The following is a 23373-nucleotide window of genomic DNA, read 5'->3' as shown; positions in this document are numbered from 1 at the left end:
TCTGTAAAAAGAAGATAAAAACCATAAATTAAACTAAAAAATGTGTAAATAAGCAATAAAAAGGATAATAAAAATGCGGCTAATTTATGCTTGATCAGAAAACTCCCTGAAGACAAGGATGAAGCAAGAAAGATAGCAGCTCGTACGGCTAATTACCAAGCAGTAAGGGGGACCTTGTACAGAAGGGGGAAGTCCAACCCATGGCTCCGGTGTGTGAGCCCGGAGGAGGCGATAAAGGTGATGGAAGAGATACACAGAGGAATATGTGGAGCTCACGAAGGGGCAGGAACGCTAGCTAATAAAATATTCAGGCAAGGGTATTATTGGCCCACTGTCAAAAGAGAGGCGAAAGAGTTCGTCCGGAAATGCGATATATGCCAGAGGTTTGCCAACGCCATCAATATCCCAGCCACTCCTCAATCCAACATATTCAGCCCCTGGCCCTTCTCACAATGGGGAATAGACATCTTAGGGCCCTTTCCCAAGACCACAGGACAGAGAAAATTCGTAGTGGTGGCTGTGGAGTACTTCTCACAGCCCGCCAGATGATAGATTTCTCTGGGGGCACATCATCTGCAGATTCGACATACCGAGGGTGCTCGTTTCAGACAACGGCAGGCAGTTTGATTGCAACACCTTCAAAGCATTTACGGCCAACATGGGCATATGGCACAAGTTCTCCTCGGTGGCCCACCCTCAGACCAACGGCCAAACGGAGGTCACCAACCGAGCTATCCTCCAAGGATTGAAGAAACGGCTGGATGGGGCAAAAGCGAACTGGGCGGAAGAGCTCAACAACATTCTAAGGGCACTCCGAACTACCCCCAGAACGTCCACTAAGGAAAAGCCCTTTGCACTTGCTTTTGGCACAGAGGTCGTAGTCCCCATCGAGTTACAAGTTCCCACTCGTCGAGTTCAATTTGCTAACGAAAGCACCAACAGTGACAAACTGAGAAGTAACCTTGATGCCCTCGAAGAGATTAGAGAGGAAGCCCAAGTCTGAACTGCCACTTATCAACAACGAGCAGCTCACTACTACAACCAAAGGGTCAGGGAAAGAAGCCTAAAGGTGAGAGACCTAGCCCTGAGAAACCTGGAGGCTACGGGAAAGAGAGCAGCAGTAGGCAAATTAGCACCGACCTGGGAGGGCCCCTTTAGAATAACAAAAGTGATCAGGGCAGGAGTATACCGAATTGAAGATATGCAGGGAAACCCCGAGCCCCACGCCTGGAATATCCAACACTTGAAAAGATACTTCCCTTGAGGTATCGATAAATGCAAAAGACTTATTGTATTTTAAAAGCATGGTAATAAAACAGGCGATGCTTATCGTCTCAATTCATTATTTGTCTCTGCTCACATGGCTCTCATAAAAGAAACAAAAGGAAAAAATGAAACAGGCACAAGTGCCCAAGACCTCAGATAGGCACAAAACCAGCTGAGATGACGAAGCGACAGTAAGGCCAATGAGCCTGAATCTTGCTCAAGACCTCAGTTAGGCACAAAACCAGCTGAGATGACGAAGCGATAGTAAGGCCAATGAGCCTGAATCTTGCTCAAGACCTCAGTTACGCACAAAACCAGCTGAGATGACGAAGCGACAGTAAGGCCAATGAGCCTGAATCTTGCTCAAGACCTCAGTTAGGCACAAAACCAGCTGAGATGACGAAGCGACAGTAAGGCCAATGAGCCTGAATCTTGCTCAAGACCTCAGTTAGGCACAAAACCAGTTGAGATGACGAAGCGACAGTAAGGCCAATGAGCCTGAATCTTGCTCAAGACCTCAGTTAGGCACAAAGCCAGCTGAGATGACGAAGCGACAGTAAGGCCACAAAGCCCGAATCTTACAGAAAACCTCAAAGAAGGTACAAGGCCGACGGATCTCAAAGATCTCCCGGAGCAAAAACGGCCAAGATCCCGTAAGATCTCCTGGAGCAAAAACGGCTGGCGGATCTCAAAGATCTCCCGGAGCAAAAACGGCCAGGATCCCGTAAGATCTCCTGGAGCAAAAACGGCCAGGATCCCGTAAGATCTCCTGGAGCAAAAACGGCCGGCGGGATCAACAAGATCTCCCCGGAGCAAAAACGGCCAGGATCCCGTAAGATCTCCTAGAGCAAAAACGGCCGGCGAGATCAACAAGATCTCCCCGGAGCAAAAACGGCCAAGATCCTGTTAGATCTCCTGGAGCAAAAACGGCCGGCGGGATCAACAAGATCTCCCCGGAGCAAAAACGGCCAGGATCTCGTAAGATCTCCTGGAGCAAAAACGGCCGACGGGATCAACAAGATTTCCTCAGAACAAAAATGACCGGGAGCCTTGAAATACAGCCCGTCTGAGGTTCGTCAAGAAAGCAAGAAATTAAGCGCTGACTTCACAAAAAAGAAGGAGAATTTCCGAACTCATGAGCCCATCACACAAACAGCGCAAAAGCTGTAGCACGAAAATCCAAGTAAATAACAAAAGTTCGAGCTCCTTGGTCAGCTGAACGGGTGAACTCACGACAAAAGCAAATGATCCCACCCACAGCTCGGATCAACTCGCAATAAATAAACGCTTAGCAAAAACAACCCTGGGAGAGGACAACGATAACACAGCCGAACTCCCCCTCCCAGTGGGGCATACAGCCCACACCGCACCAACTGACAAAGGATAACCTCAAAGGAGACCAGATACCCGAACTCATCACCAGACAGAGAGGCAAAATCGTCTAAATTGAAGCAGTGCCATTCCAAATGAAGTTTAGGGATTTACCCCCTCACCACTCGCGTCATAAATACTAAGGAGGTAAAGGGGGCAATTCGAGGAAAAATCCAAAGGCATGAGCAGATGAAACCCCAGTTTCAGCTCTTATCAAATTGGAACTAAGAACAAAAAGGCCAGCCCTGCTTATCACCTTCAAAGGTACGCAATCTGACACACTACTATTAAACAAGGGCTGTATGACCGAGCTCATAATAACGAAATAATAAGAGAAAAATGAGGTTGTCCTTGCAAGAATCATAAGAACTTGCAGGACGAGAGTCCAGCCCCATGTTAAAAACAGAGCTTATAAGTAAGGATAGTCCAGCCCGGAAAGAGCTTACAGATAAGAATGCCTTAGCAAAATAAATGAGTCTATAAGCCAAAAGTTCAGTCAATTAGTAGAATTCTAGTTCTGATGAGTTTGAAAGCAAAAAGAAGAAAACAAGCAAAATAAGTAAAAATAAAGTTTCATTAAAAGAAAAGTACATTTATAGCATGTTACAAGTGCCTACTCCACTGAACGAAAAACTGTCCTCAAAGGACTTACACAACCAGAGGCGCTATTATCTACCCTGTTCCCTTTTTAGCTCGACGGACTCCTTAAACTCCCTTAGAGGTCCCCTACTCGCCAACCAAACTCTATCTCGTTATTATAGGAGAGCTGAACAAGTTGATCCCCATAAGCATCTCTCACTGTTCCGTCATAAGCAGGCTTCCTGTCGCCCAAGTGTGATGCACGATACACTTGAGCAAGCCGAGGAAAATTGACGAGGCATTCTGAAGAGCAATGGAACAAGTGAATGTTGCAAATCCCCACATATACTATGTTGGACTAATTTTAGCAGATTACCCTTGCTGATATTACGTGTGTGAACAGCATCTTGTATCTCACAGTAAGCCTCAGAAATCATGTTATTCCATGAGTTTGAGTCAGGAGCAGACATCAGGGGCACCACGAGAATCCTCTCCTCCTCCCCGGGAGAAAGAAAGATAGGAGTCGATCTTCCGGAAGCCCAAGACTTCTTTGGAGCGCGAACCAAGAAAAGCACTTTGAGGAGAATAGGACACTTGCCTCCGACCTTCTCCGCTACACCCCCATCATCCACAAAGCTGAGTTCCTTATCCTCGGCAGTCGGACCGACCTCGGAAGGGACCCCATAGACATTCCTCACCAAGGCGATCTCAGCCCCGCTAGCAAGGGTCCCCATCTCAGCTATGAAGGCCTCAGGCCTCTCTCCAGAAGCATCGCCAAAAGACGGGGCAGGCTTCGCTGTCGTCAAACCGGAGTCCTCGCTCGACCTTGAAGCTTGGACAGGAACAAGAGAAGGAGGCCGGCTGGACGAACCGAACGATATAACTTCGGTCACTAGCTGGGTAAACCCCCCGCCGATCGTCCAACTAGGAGGGCATCCAGGGCTACATTAAGGCTCCCCCTGGACAGCGTAAGAATTTTAGGGGGTTCAATCTGATTCATCTTCACCTAAGAAACTGCAAAAAATCCAAAACCGGGGCAAGTCAGAACGGCTCTCAACAAGAATCACAAAAGCAAGATCAAAACGGACATCTATAAGGGACAAGGTAATAAAACTTTCGGCTCGCCTTAACCAGCCCGAATAAGGTACCAAACGGATGCCTCATGAATGTGAAACCCCCGCTCGGACAAATAGGTTCAAAAGAAAATATGAAAGGAATAAAATTAGTGGCTGACACTTGAGAATCAATCTCGAAATGCTATAAAAATCCCATGGAAGAAAAGGAATAAGAGAAAGGAGTTCACACTTGCATGAAGATCGATTATACCAGAGGCATATGGATCAGAAGGAAAGATCCCTCCATCCTGGCGAAGGTCCTGAAAGGGAAGAAGGGGGCGATATCGAAAGATACCCCGAGAAGGAGGTTCTTATGCTGAACGATGTGATGCTAGACTTTAGGCTAGCGGCATCAGGATCCTTAAAGGATATTCATAGAAAAGGAAGGAAGGCGTATCTGGAAAATAAAAGCAAGAAAGTGAAGACGATAGCACGCACAAAGATCAGAGGAAAGCCAGAAATGGAAAAAGACAGAGGGGACTCGAAAGTCAAAAGGACAAAAAGATGAAAAGGCATTACGAAGGAAGCAGTACATAAACAGACACGGTCATAATGATTATAGGGATTTACCCCCTCATCAGTCGAAGCAATAACTGACGAGAAGGTAAAGGGGCAATTGATGACCGCTGGGTTTCTTCACCCCGGATTGAGGCTAGGCCCATTAGGACGGCCCATAATCTGAAGGCTTCTAAATCTCTTTTAAGAGCCAGGTCCAGCCCGCTCGGCTCAAAGACCGGACTCCAGTCAGATTCTCCAATCAGGCCGGTCCAGCTCATTCGGCCCAATGAGCATATCTCCTCTGGGCCCAGCCTTATCCTTATCTTCTGGCCCAGCTCGGAACCCAGAAGGAGTTCAGCCCATTCGCTTTGTGGGACCATCCGCATGCGTACCTGGGGAGAATCAGGGGCCGTTATGCATGGGACAGAGGTCTGATTCCCTCGTACGTCCGTATTAACGTAGCAGGGACAGGTGGTCCAATGATACACGTTCTGTTACACGTCACTAGCTGCCAAAAGGAAACATATAAAAGGAGAAATACTCTCCTCTAGATCTAAGTTTTTTCCAGTCTTACAGAACCCATTGTAAAACCCTATTTTCTGGATTTCAGATCATCAATTACTAATGATTTGAATTAAAGTGTAATGATAATTTGAATTATTATTTAAAAAAATAAAATATTAAAGACAAGTTGTATTGAAAATAAAATAAAGTTATTATAATTGGTTTATATCTTAACCAAAAGGATAGGAGAGAGTAAAAATAAATGAATCTCATTTAATTTGTACAACTATTTATTTATATGTTGAGTTGAGCTAAATTTCTTGAATTCTCCTTTTGTTTTATGAATTTTCATATTTTTTGACATTTAAAATATTTAAAAAATTAATAAAAATATTTTTTTATTAAAAAAATTAAATTATTTTAAAGAAAATAACTTATTTTTTAATAAGGAAAAGACATCTTATATATTATGATAATTTGTAGCTACTTGTAACTGTTTTTATTTTTGAGTTTGTGATTGGCTTTGGGTTATGTTTGACTAGTAATTTATCCTGACAAGAAATCCTTAACCTGTGCTAGTGTTAAAACCCACTTGAGCAGTAGTATCACGTGAGGACTTTTGGTATGTGGTTCCAATTCTACTACATTACCAGTCAAATAATTGCATTGGACAACTGCTGCAATTCAAGACCTATTTGGTCAAATACAAGACTCCAAACTCCAAATATGGACAGCTTAATAAAAACAACAAATGAAATCCATTTTGTGGTCTTTTAGACTGATTTCATTTTGAAGATCTTGACAACATTTTTCATTCTTATGCATCTGTCCAAATCTCATTGTATTTGATTTAGTAGAACCATTTCATCAATTTAGTCCTACATTTGGAAAACTATATAAAGGAACCAGAAAATCATTTTTCTACACGACTTCAAAATTCACCATCACTTGTACAATTCTTATATTGCTTCTGGAAATGGAATCTGAATACTTAATGGGAGGAATCATGGCTTCTTTGTTGGGGTTTGTGTTGTTGTATAGATTAACAGCAGAGAAGAAAGCCACAACATCAAGAGGAGTTGCAGGATATGAAAAATTAGAGAGCTCTGAAAATGGAATAGACCAGGCAGAGAAAGACAAGAAACCAGATGTAATTATTGTTGGAGCTGGGGTTGCAGGTTCTGCTCTTGCTTATACTCTTGGCAAGGTAACTCTCTCTGTCTATTACTTCTTGTGTGCTTGCTTTTTAATCTATCAGAAATATGTGATTTACGTCCTTGTTTCCTTCTCTCCAATGCAGGATGGAAGGAACGTACATGTGATTGAAAGAGACTTGACTGAGCCTGACAGAATTGTTGGAGAACTTCTCCAACCTGGTGGCTACCTAAAACTAATTGAGTTGGGACTTCAAGGTGATGATCTGAGATCCAATAGAATAGGGTTTTTCAAGAGTTTTGTGTTACAGAATAAGGCTTCAAACTTTCTGAGGAGGGGACTCCTCTTTTATACATTGTCTTGCTTGCTGGTGACGTGTAAAGGTCTCTCCAGGATTGGGCCACGCGTCTCTGCCATACAGATTCGGGTGTACTAGGGTATCAGCTGCCTGTTACATGCGTAACGGCCTCTGATTCTCCTCATGCGTACGTTCGAGCGGATCTGCCAGGCTGTCTGGTGAGTACTGTTCTGGACCCCGGGCTGGGCCGAGAGTTGGGCTGGACGCTGGGCCTGAGAGGGGTCTGCTGGTCAGGGATCAGGCTGGACTGAGTGAGGAAGCTTGGTCGAGCCCGGCCCGGAAGCTGGAATGAGCCAGGCTTGTTGGGGGGTATCAAGTACGTGGGCCTCTGTGTCATGGGCCTTTGGCTGTGGTCAAGCCCCTGTTCTGGGGTGAAGAAATCCAGCGGTCATTAATTGCCCCTTCACCTTCTCGGGAGTTATTGCTCCAACTGCCGAGGGGGTGAATATCAAGAACCATCATGGCCGCGCCTGTTCGTGTCCAGGTGTCTTTATAATACTCTTTCATTTTTTTGTCTTTGCGCAGTTTCTGAATCTTATCTGCTCTTTCCTCTTTCGGACTTTTCTTTATTCTCCGCGTTCTCGATTATTTTTGCTTTCCTGTCATTGTTATCTGGACATGTCTTTTCTTTCCTTTCTCATGAACATCTTTTAAGGATTCTGACAGCATTAATTGAGAATTCGGCTCTGCCTTGTCCTGCAAAACATAAACTTTTGGATATATATATTAACCTCACCTCTTTACCATTCCCAGGCACTTTGTTGGAACAGAGAGATTTTCTTGTTTTATCTGTGAAGGATCCATTTGGTGCCTTCTTCAAGCGGGCGAAGGCGAGCTTGATATTACATTGCTGTGTTGCCCCAGGAATTTGTTTTAATCTTACTTTTATCCTCTCGACGGAAAATTGTGCTAACTTATCTCTGTTTTGGGACTCTTTCGTAGTACCTGAGACGAAGATGAGTCAATTCAAAATTTCAGAGGAGTGGATGTTACCTCTAAGGAGTTTGAATGTTGCTTTGGGGATCCGTCTGGTAGGGCGGTCGATGGGTGGGACCATTCGGCAAGTTGCTGAAATTATTTTGCCCAGATCTTCTGGCCGACCTCCCCCGTTGCTGCCTTCTTTGGATATAGATGGAAGGGGCTCAAGTGCTCGGCTTGTTGTTTTCTTTGATGTGAAGCACCAGTATTATTAGTTTCTTTGATGTGAAGTACCAGTATTACGCGAGACTGAGATCTGCTACACTCAGTCAAGCTTCTGCTGGTACCTTCACACGTTAGCCCGGCGATCCTCCTGAGGTCGTAATCTGAAGCCCGTGTTTTTTTATGCGTGATATACACACAGCATATGACATGTGAGTTTGTCACGCGTATCACACTTGGGCAACCGAATGCCGACCTACAGAGGATCCATGGGAAACGCTTATGAGGATTAACTTCTTGGCTTTCTGCAGCTCTTTCTGCCAAACTCACATATCGAGCTGCGAGAGTTTCTCCGAACCGAAGGCCGAAGTAGTAGGATAGGTGATAACGATGTAATTGTTGACGATGATGCATGTGGCTATGTAAATCCTTTAAGGATAGTCTTTCGTCCCGTAGTGTAGGCCTTTGTAATGTGCTGTAATGTGCTTTTCTTTTAATGAAGTTCTCGTTTTCGTTCATACTTGAGTTGTTCTTTCTCTACCATGGATGGAGTACTGAAACTGCTTTTCTTCGTAGCTTTAACTGAAATTTGTTTTTTCCGAGCTGAACTAACTGTACTCGTGAGCCGGACTTCGGATCCATTTAGCCAACTGGGCTGTCATATTTCCGAACTGGGTTGTCTGACCGATCTATGAGCTCGGTCTCTACTTAGATGAATTGGGCTTTGAGTCTCCTTCATCCGGGCTCTCAGGTGCGTTGTCCGAGCTAGGCTAGCCGACCTGAGAGCTCTGTCTTTCGCTTAGTGAAATGAGCTCTGGGTTAGCTGGCCGGGCTCTCAGGTCATGTTGTCCGAGCTGGACTATTCCGACCTATGAGCTCGGCTTCTGATAAGTTGAACTCTAAGCACTCAGCTCAGTATAGATCCGAGGTACCCTTGTTTTAACAAGTCAAATCTTATATATTCTATGTGATGAGTAGGTCTAACCTTTATCATGCTTTCATCTGCTTGCATCTTTGAGTTTTTCTTTCCATTTCCTTGATACTTGCCATGGATGTGGTGAAGTGATGAATCTTGTGGGTTACGTTGTCTTGGCTGGAGATCAGGTCTGAACAAGTTGGGCTTGCCTGGGCCTTTAAGTGATGGGCTATCATTGTGGGCCTGGCCCTTGATAGATGTAGACAAGCCTACTCGATCATCCTTTTGCCCCTTTACCTTCTCTCCGGTTATTACTTAACCGTTGAGAGGGTAAACTTCGAGAGCAATTAATGATCGCGCCGCTCCAAGACAAAACTGTTCAGATCAACGTTCCGTCTCATCATTGCCTTTCATTTCGAATTCTTTCTGTCTTCCGAAGAAATTAACTCTCTTCTGCTCTCTGTCTTCCTGCGACTCCCTTTGCGTTTTTCACCTTATTGTGTTCTCAGGTACGCTCCCTTGTTCTTCAATGGCAAGTTCAAAGCTTCCTGATGTTATTAACCTTGAGTCGCGTATTACGTCTTCCAATATAACTGATTACATCTCCCGGAGGCTTCTAGATACTCCGTTGTATTTTATTCGAGCACCTCGTCCAAATGAGAGGATAGTTCTTCCCTACCCTCCCCCTCCTGGTTTAGTGGATCCCCAAGAGGGTCGTAGCATAGTGTTTTTCCTAAAGCAGAGAGAATTTGGTCTACCGTTTCCTTTTTCCCCTTTCTTTGTTGAGGTCTTTGAATACTTTGGGGTAACTCCTCGAATGTTATCCCCAAATTCCATTTTATTCATGTCCTGTTTCGAGTCTATCTGTCTGTGTTGGGGTTTCACACCTACGGCCTGTCTGTTTGTTACTTTTTTCCGCCTGGTTAGGGCGAAGCAGAACTTCTATTATTTTTCCCCCCGCAATGGGCTATCTCTTCTTACGGGCTACAAGGATTCTATAAAGGGGTGGATAGAGAATTTCCTTGTGGCGGAGCTGAAACTAGGGTCCTGCCGATCCTGGGATGTGGACCTAAGTTGGGGGGAGATCTTTCCGGGCTGTAACGATCTGCCCGAATTGAGTCTTATTGAGCAGGTTGGGCTGCTTCGACTGACTTCCGTTGAGAGGAAGTATGATGTCGAGAAGTGTATGTTTGCGTCCAACCTTAGGGATATCCAGGACACGGGTATAGTGCTTTGTCCGGCTACTCTGTTTCTTCGTTGTTAAGAATATCAGGTAATATGCTGATTCTGTATAACTTCTTATTTTTTGCAGCTTCTGAGGTTAAAATGGACGGCATCAAATTCCCCAAGAACCTTGACCTGTCTCGGGAGAACATGCACGCAATTTTTGACGCCTTCGGGGATGGGCGTTCTATAACTGAGATTGCTATAGAGCTAGCTCAGGTCGCTTCCTCCGAGAAAGTCAGCCGGCCTTCTGGTAAAGCTTCTTCTCGAGCTTCCAAGCCGAGCTCTCACAGCACTAAATCAGCTCAGCCATCTAGCCGTGGTGGGTTGAGCTCAAAGTCTACTGAACAAGTGGGACAGGGTGCTGCCCATTCTACTAAGGAGGTGTCAAGGGGAAAGTTTAAGTCCCCTGCTGAAGACAAGGAGACCTCTGGGACGGGGATGGAGATCATCCTCCTAGGGGATCAAAGTCCAGAGGTTTCTGGTGAAGGTGCCCCTGCCCCTGTGAGGACTGAACCTGAGGGTTCTGAGGGCATTCCAGCAAAGATCGGAGGCAAGCGCCCAGCCTCTTCTGGAAAATCTGCCTCTTCTCCTGTCCGGAAGAAGTCCAGGGTTGCAACAGGATCTTCTCCAGCTCTTCCTCCCATTGGGAAAGGGAAAGGTGTTGCTGCTGACCCGTTATTGCCTTCTCCTGGCAATTCTCTAAAGACGTCGGGTATTACATCCGAGTCTCCGGCCAGTGCTGTTGCCGACCTTCTTAGGGAGCAAATGTTTGGTGGAGCCACAGAGGCCTCGGATCCACGCCTTCTTGCTCTGACCGGCCTTTTAGCCAGCTTTACCAAGGAGCAAGCATCCTTCCAGTCTCGCTCTCGTGAGGAGCTCGGATCGTCCATTAGGGAGATGCTTCTAATGGTAAGTCATTTTTCCCCCTCCTTTCAGTTTGCTTTGTTTCTTTTTCTTGATGGTTGCGTTTTCATGTTAGGTGACGGGCCTCTTTATGGAGGTGGATGTCCGTGATCGCTCCCTCCGAGAGTCCGTAGATCGCCGAATTGAAGAGGCACGTCTGGAGGAGAATATATCTGCCACCAGTGATGCGAGGGGCAATTTGGTAGCTGCTCGGGAGCAGATCCAGTCCCTCCAGGTGGAATTGCATTCTGCGTTGGAGGCCCTCAGAAAGGCTGAAGAGAAAACAGCCGAGACAGCAAAGCATACCTCGTCCTTAGAAGATGAGTTGTCTCGGTCTCGCAATGTTCTCCAGGAGGCTGATGAGAGGGCAGCTACCTTGGAGGTTCGCTGTAGAGGAGTGCTAGAGCAGCTGTCCTCTATGACAGAGGCTCTCAAGGAGAGAGATGAGGCCGTTAGCCAGAAAGCTGAAGTCCAGCGCCAATTTGATGCCTTAAAGGCTGATCTCGAAGGACTTCAGACTCATCTGGAGGAAGTAAAGGCTCAGAGAGAGACGGCTTTAGCTCGGGTGCAGGTCCTTGAGCAGGAGTTGAGCACAAGCTCTGACCGTATCAGAGACCTGACTTCCTCGGCTGAAGAGTTCGACCTTCGCCAACAACAGCTGAAAAATGAAGTCAGAGTTTTGGAACGTAAATGTTTAGCCCTGCTTGAGGTGGTAAAGTATGCCGAAGGGAAGGCTCAGCTGAAGCGCGATCAGTACATAGCGGAGTATCAGGAGTCTGATGAGCTAAAGGGTAAAATTGAGCAGGCCTGTGAAGCTCATCTTCAGGACTACAAAGATTCTTCTGAGTTTGAGGAATTTGTAGCCGAGGCTTGTGAAGAACATCTTGATGAGTATAAAGCTTCTAGTGAAATGAAACAGGCTATCTTTGATAAGGCCTACCGCATGTATGTAACTGGCTACAATCGCGGTTTAAGAGAAGCTAGACAGGCTCCTGATATTCCTTTGGCCAAGCTTCGTAGGCGCGAAGTGGACTCAGATGGCGAGTTAGTGCTATACGGGGAGGATGATTTCCCTTTGCCCCGAGGAGATTGCCGGAGGGACCGAGATCGGCCAGCTGAGTCTTCTTCAGAGGGATCCGAGCTAGGGTCGGAGGAAGACGACCCTGATTCTGTGAAAGAAAACCTTCACCCTGGGTCAGATGTTGCCCCTGCCATTAATGTTGAGAGCTCTGGCCCAAGGGACACCGAGCTTCCTTCGGAGGGGGCTGTAAATAGAGATATTGTAGGCGAGGGTGTTCTCACTGGTGTAAGTCCTTTAAGGACTATTTATCCTCCCACCTCGCCGGAGGGATAATTTGTAATTATCATCTTAATGAAATATCAGTTTCCTCTTTTCCCCTACTATTCTTGCTCTTCATGTGTCTTCTTTATGTATCTTTGAATTTATCTTAGGTTGCGAACTCAGCTCTTCAGCTGATAGTTAGAGAGAGCAAATCTCATACCTTTTTATTGGCGACTTTGCATGTTTGCTTTTTAGCCCTGCCTTCTTGGCCGTGACTTTGTATACTTGTTCCAGAGAAACTGATTTAGGCTTTGATTACAGCCTTAGTATCTTCCTAAGGATTTCTTCATTTATGAGTCCTTCTATGGGGGGAGCTCGGCCTTTCTTTTTGGCCTTTATGTCTTGATCTTTTGAGAATATGAACCTATCCGAGCTGGGAGCTTGGTTTTGGGCTTTTAAGAATATCGATGCGAGTTTAGGAGCTCGACCTTTTCTTTTGTACCTTGAGTTTTTGAGATAAGTTTATCCGAGCTGGGAGCTCGTCCTAGGCACTTCTTTAGCTTTTAGGTCGGAACCTTGAATTTTCTTAGCAGCTCCGGGCCTCTCTGTTTTTGTGAGGTCGGAAATATATTGTTGTAAATTGTTCCTGTATGGGAAATTTTTATTTTTGGGAGGCTCTTAAGTCCTTTGCCAACTATTTTTGTTTTCAGGAGATCTTGCGAAATCCTGGTTGTGCTGGGGTGACCTCGGGGTCCCACCGACTGTTCTTTATTTTGTTTTCCTGGGAGTTCTAAAGGATCCCAATCCTCTTCTTTACTGAGGTATCTGTGTGCTAGTGAGGTCTTCTCTCGCCAGGAGATCTTGGGGATCCTGGTCTTCTGCCTCGCCGAGGTCTCTATGTCTCAGTAAGGTTTTCTAGTGCCAGGAGATCTTGGGGATCCTGGTCTTCTGCCTCACCGAGGTTTCTATGTCTCAGTAGGGTTTTCTAGTGCCAGGAGATCTTGGGGATCCTGGTCTTGTATCCGAGAGATCTTGGGGATCCCGGTCTTCTACCTCCAGGAGGTCTCTATGTCTCAAGGAGGTCTACTTTCGCCAGGAGATCTTGGGGATCCTGGTCTTCTGTCCGGGAGATCTTGGGGATCCCGGTCTTCTACCTCCAGGAGGTCTCAGTAGGGTTTTCTAGTGCCAGGAGATCTTGGGGATCCTGGTCTTGTATCCGGGAGATCTTGGGGATCCCGGTCTTCTACCTCCAGGAGGTCTCTATGTCTCAAGGAGGTCTACTTTCGCCAGGAGATCTTGGGGATCCTGGTCTTCTGTCCGGGAGATCTTGGGGATCCCGGTCTTCTACCTCCAGGAGGTCTCAGTAGGGTTGTCTAGTGCCAGGAGATCTTGGGGATCCTGGTCTTGTATCCGGGAGATCTTGGGGATCCCGGTCTTTTAGTTTTGTTCTTTCTTTTTCAAAGAGAAGTAACATTCTTAATGGGGACAACATCATTGCGTAAAGAATGGCGTTATTTTATTTATTTGTGCCTTTCAGAGTACAATATTTTTCTTTACATATATTTCAAGGGAAGTACCTTTTTAAGTGCTGGATGTTCCAGGCGTGGGGCTCGGGGTTTCCTTGCATATCTTCAATTCGGTATACCCCGGGCTTAACCACTTTTGTCACCTTGAAGGGACCTTCCCAGGTCGGTGCTAGCTTGCCTGCGGCTGCTCTTTTTCCTGTAGCTTCCAAGTTTCTTAAAGTCAGGTCTCCCACCTTTAAGCTTCTTTCTCTGACCTTTTGATTATAATATCTTGCCGCTCGTTGTTGATAAGCAGCAGTTCGGACTTGTGCTTCTTCCCTAACTTCCTCAAGAGCATCCAGGTTGCTTCTTAACTTGTCCCCATTGGTGTCCTCACTGAGAAATTGAACTCGATGAGTGGGGATCTGTAATTCAACTGGAACTACGGCCTCTGTACCGTAAGCGAGTGCGAACGGTGTTTCCTTAGTGGGTGCTCTGGGAGTAGTTCGGAGTGCCCATAGGATACTATTGAGTTCTTCTGCCCAGTTTTCCTTTGCACCGTCCAGCCGCTTTTTTAATCCTTGGAGGATTGCTCTGTTAGTGACTTCCGTTTGACCATTGGTCTGAGGATGGGCCACGGAGGAGAATTTATGCCATATGCCCATGTTCGTCGTGAAGGTTTTGAAGGTGCTGCAGTCAAATTGTCTGCCGTTGTCTGAGATAAGCACTCTAGGTATGCCAAATCTGCAGATGACATGCCCCCATACAAAATCTATCATTTTTCTGGCTGTGATTGTTGCTATTGCTTCTGCCTCTGGCCATTTCGAGAAGTATTCCACAGCCACTACTACAAATTTCCTTTGCCCCGTAGTCTTGGGGAAAGGTCCCAGGATGTCAATTCCCCATTGTGAGAAAGGCCATGGACTGGATATGCTTGCTTGAGGAGTGGCAGGGGTCCTGATGGCATTAGCAAATCTCTGACATACGTCGCACCTTCGGACAAACTCTTCTGCTTCTTTCTTAACAGTAGGCCAGTAGTATCCTTGCCTGAATATTTTGTTGGCTAATGTCCCTGCTCCCTCATGAGCCCCACATAGGCCTCTATGTATTTCCTCCATTATCTTTGCAGCTTCTTCCGGACTCACACATCGGAGCCATGGGCTGGACTTCCCCTTTCTGTACAAAGTTCCCCTTATTACTTGGTAGTTGGCAGCTCGAGCTGCTATCTTTCTGGCTTCGTCTTTGTCTTCAGGGAGTTCACCCTTCTCCAAATATTTTAGATAGGGGCTCATCCACGTTGGGTTCTGATCCACTTGCAGTACTGTGTTTGTCTTTTGGAAAGCAGGTGTGCGGATATGCTGTATGTATACTTCGTCAGGGAGCTGTTCTAACTCTTCTTTGGTCAATCGACTAAGCAGGTCTGCCTCCTCGTTTTCATCCCGAGGTATTCTTTGATATCTGACAATAACTCCCCGCTCTGTGAGCTCGGCTTCTATGGCTTTTACTTTATCGAGATAGTTCTGCATGATGGGGTCTCTGGCTTGATATACCCCCGTTACCTGGTTGATCACTAGCTGAGAGTCACTATTTACTTCGAGGTCGGTTACCCCTACTTCCGAGGCTACCAACATCCCATTCACCAAGGCCTCGTACTCGGCCATATTGTTAGAAGCCTTGAATTCTAACCGTAAAGCATAACACACTTTGAAGCCCTCCGGCCCCTTAAGCATTATCCCTGCGCCGCTGCCCTCAGATCCTGATGCTCCGTCTACATATAGCTTCCAGCTAAATTCTTGGGAAAGCTCTCGCTCTCCTTCCTTTCTAGGCATCTCCGAGGATGATTCTTCCTTCTCCTCGTTGAATGAGCATTCTGCTATGAAGTCAGCCAGCGCTTGAGATTTTATTGCTGTCCGAGGTCGGTATTCCAGACAGTAGGGGCTGATTTCCACGGACCATGCTAACATCCGTCCTGAAGTTTCCGGCCTACGTAGGATCTTCTTTAAGGGTTGGTTCGTCATCACAACTCCTTGGTGGCCTTCCAGATAAACTTTGAATTTCCGGACTGCTAACAACAAGGCATAAGCCAATTTTTCAATGTTCGAGTACCTGACCTCAGTGTCTCTAAGTATCTTGCTGATGTAGAAAACAGGTTTCTGCTCTCCTCCTTCTACCCTTACTAGTACCGCGCTGATTGCCTGTTCTGAGGCTGCCAAATATATCAGAAGCTCTTCCCCTTTTATGGGACTGCTGAGCACGTGAGGCGAGCTAAGATATTTCTTAAGTTCCGCGAAAGCTTTTTGGCAGTCTTCCGTCCATTCGAAGTTTGGTACCTTTCTCAACTTTTTGAAGAATGTTAAACACTTTTCTGCTGACTTCGACATAAATCGGTTAAGCGCCACCACTCTCCCGGTTAATCTCTGGACGTCCCTTACGCAGGTCGGCTCTGGCATATTCAATATGGCTTTTACTTTCTCCGGATTGGGCTCAATGCCTCTTCCACTCACCATGTATCCCAAGAACTTTCCTCCTCTGATGAAAAAAGCACATTTTGCTGGGTTTAACTTCATTCTGTATTGATCTAACACCCTAAATATCTCCCTCAGATCTGCTATGTGTTGTTGAAAAGTTGAACTTTTAACCACCATGTCATCCACATACACTTCTACATTCCTGCCAATCTGGTTCTTAAAGATTTTATTCATTAATCGTTGGTAAGTTGCCCCGGCGTTTCTTAATCCGAAAGGCATAGCTTTGTAGCAGTAAGTCCCGTCTTCAGTTATAAATGAGGTTTTCTCCTCATCCGACTTCTCCATTGGGATTTGGTGATAACTAGACATAGCATCCAAAGAAGACATATAATCAAATCCGGCCGTTGAATCGACCATTTTATTAATATCGGGGAGGGGGTAACAATCTTTGGGGCAGGCTTTATTTAGGTCGGTAAAATCTATGCACATCCTGTATTTGCCATTGGCTTTTTTGACTAACACAGGATTTGCCAACCATTGTGGGTACATTACTTCCCTAATAAAGCCTGCTTCTTCTAACTTCTGTACTTCCTCCCGGGTGGCTTGCTGTTTTTCTCTTCCTACTACTCTCTTCTTTTGCTTCACTGGTCTGGCCTCGGGGAGGACATTCAATCGGTGTGTCATCACTTTGGGGTCAATTCCTGGCATGTCTGAGGGCTTCCATGCGAAGGTCGACGCGTGACCTCGGATCAGAGTCATGACTTCACCTTTTTGTTCTTTGGTGAGGTTGGCATTAAGACTGAAAACCTTGCTTGCATCTGCTTCTGATAAGGGGAAGGTCTCCAATTCTCCGACTGGCTCTGTCCGGGCTTCTTTTGTTTCATCTCTGACCTCCAGAACTTCCGAGTCGAGTGCTTCTCCAGTTGAGCTCGGTTCTGTTACTGTGGCCAAGTATACCGCCCTTGCTTCTTCTTGGCTGCCCCGAACCATTCCCACTCCTTCTTCCGTTGGAAACTTGAGTGCTAAATACCTGATGCTGGTGACAGCTTCAAAGCTAAACAACGCCGGCCTCCCTAAAATCGCATTGTAACTCAGTGGGAGTTTAACCACCAAAAACACCTCATGATGGGTGCGAGCTCTGGGTGCTTCTCCCAAGGTAAGGGCCAGCTTCACCTTCCCTTCTACAAATACCGGTGCTCCTCCGATCCCTTTGATGGGTGACTGGTCCCGAACCAGCTGTTCCTCCGGGATTCCCATCTGCTGGAAAACCCGATATGGCAATAAATTGACCTTACTCCCATCATCCACCAGAACCTTCTTCACCCGAAAATTATGAATGACTGCTTCAATAACAAGCGCGTCATCATGGGGCATCTGAATGCCCTGTGCATCTTCTGAAGAGAAAACGATGGCCATGGGTGAGTGTTCAACGATCTGCATGACCTCGCCATTGCTGATCTCTCCTTCCCGGTTTCTCTTCTTTCCTCGACGGCTCATCCGTCCTCCAGTTCCTCCAACAATCATATTAATAGTCCCACTAGACCCATCATTCACTGGTCCAGCTCCGGTTCTTCTGGGCATCTGGGCTGCTGGACTGGGCGGAGGCCTCTGCCCCTCCGGTTTCTTCACAAAATTTTTGAGATGCCCCCTTTTTATCAATCTTTCAATCTCCGCAATTAACTGAAAACAGTTATTTGTATCGTGGCCATGTGTCCGGTGGTACTGACAATACTTGTCAGGATTCCTCTGATCTGCCTCCGACCTCATGGGTTTAGGCCACTGGAGGAACTCCTTATCCTGGACTGCCATGAGCACTTCGGCTCTGGAAGCGTTGAGGGGAGTAGGCTTCTCAGGAACCCAAGGGGGGAGCACTCGTGGTTCATGAGCCCTGGGAGGAGGGGGGGCCTTTGATCCCTTCTTTCCCAGGCCTGCTTATATGGCTCAGGCCTCTTCCCACGCTTCTTCTCGTGTTTCTCCAGCCTTCCTTCCTCCGGGGCTTTCTCTTTTCCTGCCACCCCTTTGGCAAATCTACTCGTTACTAAGGCGTCATCCTGCCTTATGTACTTTTCCGCCCTCTTCATCAACTCGGCCAGTGAGGTCGGAGGTTTCCTGCTCAAAGAACCAAAGAACTCGGCAGAGGTTGTTCCCTTTTGCATGGCCTCTACCGCCCTTCCTTCGTCGAGCTCGGGAATCTGCAGGGCCTCCGTATTGAAACGGGCGACATACTCTCTGAGAGATTCACCAGCTTTTTGCCTAACTGTTTCCAGATAGCTTGTCTTCCTATCTGCTGGCACCCCGGCTACGAACCGGCTGATGAAGCGGAGGGCAAGGTCTCCAAAACTTTTAATGCTTCCGGCCTCCAGGCTGTTGAACCATGCCCTCGCTGGTCCCGAGAGCGTTGTTGGGAACACCTTGCACATCAGAGCATCTGACAGAGTTTGCAACTCCATGAAGGTCTTATAGTTCATGACATGTTCTCTCGGGTTTCCAGCCCCATTATAGGCCGCCATCGGCGGCATCATAAACTTTTTGGGAACGGTCTCCTGCTGCATTAACTTTGAGAAGGGAGAAGAAGTAGGCAAGGAGGTTTGACTCTGATCTTTCTTACCTAGCTCAGTTAGGAGCTGCTCCTTCAACCTTTTCAGCTTTTGGTTCATTTTCTCGTCTTCTGGGCTGGTTCTTTTGCCCAAACTACATTCTTCCTCTTCTGTTTCAGTTCCCGTTTCCCTGGTTGTTTCAGTAGAATAGTCGTCCACTTCTTCATTTTCTATCAACTCTCTTGCCCTTCTCCCATGAATTCGGGCCTCCGGTTCTTCCTCTTCTCCGGTATCGTGGTTGTTAGTTCGGAGGCGGGCAGAGGTAGGTTGAGGTTCATCGGTTCTGGGTTCCTCCACTACTGGGAGTGCGTTTGCTGGGGTGCTAAGTCCCCTTTGTTGCATTATCTGGCCCAACCAGTGAGCAGTGGTTTGTAGCTGGAGAGCCATGGTTTGAATGTCTTGGTTAGACAGGGTCATGGTGTGAGTATTCCCTGCCGGGTTTGGCGAGGGGTTAAGAGAAATAGGTGTTTGGTTATTCACCATTGCAGGACTAGAAAAGGAGAACTGCTGCCCATCTTGGGCAGAGCTCTGGTCATTTGGAATATTAAGGTTACTGTCTTGGTGGTTTGCCATCGTGGATCTCAATGGGTTTTGAAAGTGAAAACTCCGGTGATGAAAAGATCTCCTTCGTTTTCCCACAGACGGCGCCAATTGGCGATCTGAGATCCAATAGAATAGGGTTTTTCAAGGGTTTTGTGTTACAGAATAAGGCTTCAAACTTTCTGAGGAGGGGACTCCTCTTTTATACATTGTCTTGCTTGCTGGTGACGTGTAAAGGTCTCTCCAGGATTGGGCCACGCGTCTCTGCCATACAGATTCGGGTGTACTAGGGTATCAGCTGCCTGTTACATGCGTAACGGCCTCTGATTCTCCTCATGCGTACGTTCGAGCGGATCTGCCAGGCTGTCTGGTGAGTACTGTTCTGGACCCCGGGCTGGGCCGAGAGTTGGGCTGGACGCTGGGCCTGAGAGGGGTCTGCTGGTCAGGGATCAGGCTGGACTGAGTGAGGAAGCTTGGTCGAGCCCGGCCCGGAAGCTGGAATGAGCCAGGCTTGTTGGGGGGTATCAAGTACGTGGGCCTCTGTGTCATGGGCCTTTGGCTGTGGTCAAGCCCCTGTTCTGGGGTGAAGAAATCCAGCGGTCATCACAAGGTAACCAGAATAGGAAGTTCCAAAATTTTTATTACAACCAATGTTGTCACTTCTAATTCTTAGACTATATACATTTTGAGTGGCTGCAGATTGCGTAGAAGACATCGATGCCCAACAAGTATTTGGATATGCTCTTTACAAGGGTGGAAGAAGTACTAAACTTTCCTATCCCTTGCAAAGCTTTGATTCTAACGTCTCTGGCAGAAGCTTTCACAATGGACGTTTCATCCAAAGGATGCGAGAAAAAGCTGCTAGTCTAACCAAGTAATCATCGTTTCCTTTCCAATTCCATTAATGAAACCTTTTTCATTAAACGTGTAAGTTCATAACTTAATTTCTCTAATTTCTCTTTACAGTGTAAGATTGGAACAAGGAACAGTAACATCCTTGCTTGAAGCAAATGGAACAATCAAGGGTGTCCAATACAAAACAAAAACTGGTCAAGAACTTGCTGCATCTGCTCCACTAACAATAGTTTGTGATGGTTGTTTTTCAAACTTGCGACGCTCTCTTTGCAATGCCAAGGTCAAGATCGGGTTTCAAACTTGCAATAGCTATGAATGTCTTATTCACAATTTCACTTGTAATTTATGGATTTTGCTTTGTAATGTTTGCAGGTTGAAATCCCCTCTTGCTTTGTTGCTTTGATATTGGAGAACTGTGAGCTTCCATACCAGAATCATGGACATGTATTAGTAGCTCAGAAATTCGTTGCTTGGTTGACATACCAGTAAGCCAAAAACTGCCATCAATTTCCAATGGTGAAATGGCCAACTATTTAAAATCCATAGTGGCTCCCCAGGTATTAATAACTTGCTTATTTAGCCTGCTAATACAACCATTTGTTATTTGTTATTTTAACTTTTACTTAATTTGATCCTTAATATAGTTATTAGCTTAAAGGAGCTTTCGATCATGACTCAGTTTATAATGCATGGAGGAGATGTTCTTTTCTTTTCTTTTGAAATTACAAGTCATTACTCTTTGATTCCTTGGACTCATCAGGAACTTGCATGTTTCAGATTCCTCATGAGCTATTTGATGCTTTCATTTCTGCCATTAACAAAGGAAACATCAGAACAATGCCTAATAGGAGCATGCCTGCTGCTCCTCATCCCACTCCAGGTGCTCTTCTTTTAGGTGATGCATTTAACATGAGGCATCCTTTAACTGGAGGAGGAATGACTGTGGCGCTTTCTGATATAGTTGTTCTAAGGAATCTTCTTAGACCTCTACATGATTTAAGTGATGCATCTGGCCTTTGTGAATATCTTAAATCTTTCTACACACTTCGCAAGGTAGTCAAGCATATAGTCTGTCTATTTTCATAGAAAGAGAGCAAGGAAAAGAGTAAATTTATGTTAACCATGTGTTCTTTTCTTTCTTATCCAGCCAGTGGCATCTACTATAAATACATTGGCAGGAGCCTTATACAAAGTCTTTAGTGCATCACATGATCCAGCACAAGATGAAATGCGTAGAGCATGTTTCGACTACTTGAGCCTCGGAGGTGTATTTTCAAGTGGACCTATTGCTTTACTCTCAGGTTTAAACCCTCAGCCATTGAGCTTGGTTATGCACTTCTTTGCTGTGGCTGTCTATGGTGTTGGTCGCTTGGTATTTACATTGCCATCTGCCAAGAGGATATGGATGGGGGCTAGAATGATCTCAGTATGTATATTGACTACACTTTTAAGTTGTATGAGTCATAGTTTTTTGTTTCTTTTTTCCCTAATATTCTTCTTTTTCTTTAGGTTGCATCAAGGATTATATTTCCAATAATAAGAGTTGAAGGAGCTCAACATATGTTCTTCCCAAAGGTCATGGCAAAATACTGCAGACCCTTAGCTCTTTGAAAATTGAAGCAAGCAAAATGAATGATACTTGACGGCATAGCTAATCAAATTTACCCAGAACTAACAATTTATCTTGTACTAAATTGAAAACTAGAATAGGATAAATTTGATTGTTCGGAATAGGATAAATTTTTATTCAAAATTTGAAGACATCACTCCCTAATAACAATAAAAATTTTCGTCCTAATAACAATCACAAAAATTTTCCTAAATAATAATAAGTAAAAAATATGCATTGAATACTCTATATCCATAAGATGATATAAGATGATATTATTTCTCCTCCTTAATCAGAAACTCCGAGTTTATGCCATGGGTATAGAACACATTTAAAACTTAGGAGAGAGCTATTCGTCTCCTTAATGGGCCTACGTGCCCCTTGACTCACCGTACCTCTGTTCCTGCCGGAATCTGACTGGTCAACAAGTTCTGGTTCCTAAACCAGACAGAAACCTTGGACTAGAAGGGCGATTATGTTTCCCCTCGAGTGAACTAGAACCACAATCGGATTGAAATTAATTAGTTCGAACCGACATTTCAGTTTTGATTTGATTTTTTATTTTTAAATAAATTATTTTAAAAATTGTATCACTTAAAATTGATGTATTAACAAGTTAAATTATCAAATAAGTGCAAATTTATTTTTAACTTGTAAAAAAAATATTATTTATATTTAAATGTAATATTATTTTATTTTTTATATCATAAATGGATTCATTTTACAATTTACTTATTTGATAAAATATATATTCAATAATATTTTTTTTTTGAAAATAAATAGATAGAATTATATTAATTCAAATGAGGAATCACAAAATCAGGAGGGATGAACGACCACTCCAACATGTTCGGAAATAAACGCGTTGCTTGTGCAAGAGCATGAGCAACTTTGTTTGCCGAACGAAATACATGAGAAACTAACAAGTTCCCACTAATCTCTTGAATTAGAGATTTACAATCTGAAACAATACCCCCCAAAAATAGAAAAATCAGTCACAGAGACAGCCTGAAGAGCTTGAATTACTTGAAGGTTGTCTGATTCCACCTTCATTCTCATCCAACCTTTGTTTCCTATATTCAATAATATTTAAGACTTATATTTATTTCTTTGTATTTTATTTAAGTTTTTTTCAGTAAAACATCACAATCATAACCGTTTTCTTGACGGCATAGCTAATCAAATTTACCCAGAACTAACAATTTATCTTCTATACTGAGCAATACTAAATTGTAAACTAGAACATGTTTCTTTCTTCTTTTTTCTTTTAAGATTTGATTTAGGAATTTGCAAATGTAGTACAACTGCTAATTGCACATTTATTCATTTACTCTTTAACATATTTGCTATGCAGTTGCATGAGTTATAGCATTTGTTACCGTTTGAAAGGAGAATTCAAATAATTAGTTTATTGTAGAATTTGAATTCGCGAACTCTAAATACCAATCAATCGTTAAATTTTTATTATTAATTTAAAAAATAATT

At 44.9% G+C, this 23373-nt stretch overlaps 1 pseudogene; it reads left to right on the top strand.

Moving 5' to 3' along the window:
* Positions 1–6062: 6062 nt before the first annotated feature.
* LOC110624244 lies at positions 6063–21979 on the top strand (annotated as a pseudogene).
* The last annotated feature ends 1394 nt before the right edge of the window (positions 21980–23373 follow it).

The sequence above is a fragment of the Manihot esculenta genome, chromosome 10, assembly GCF_001659605.2.
Source record: "Manihot esculenta cultivar AM560-2 chromosome 10, M.esculenta_v8, whole genome shotgun sequence".
In the NCBI taxonomy this organism is placed as follows: domain Eukaryota; kingdom Viridiplantae; phylum Streptophyta; class Magnoliopsida; order Malpighiales; family Euphorbiaceae; genus Manihot; species Manihot esculenta.
Note: the sequence above shows the minus strand (reverse complement) of the source record. Positions and strands in the feature narration are given on the sequence as shown.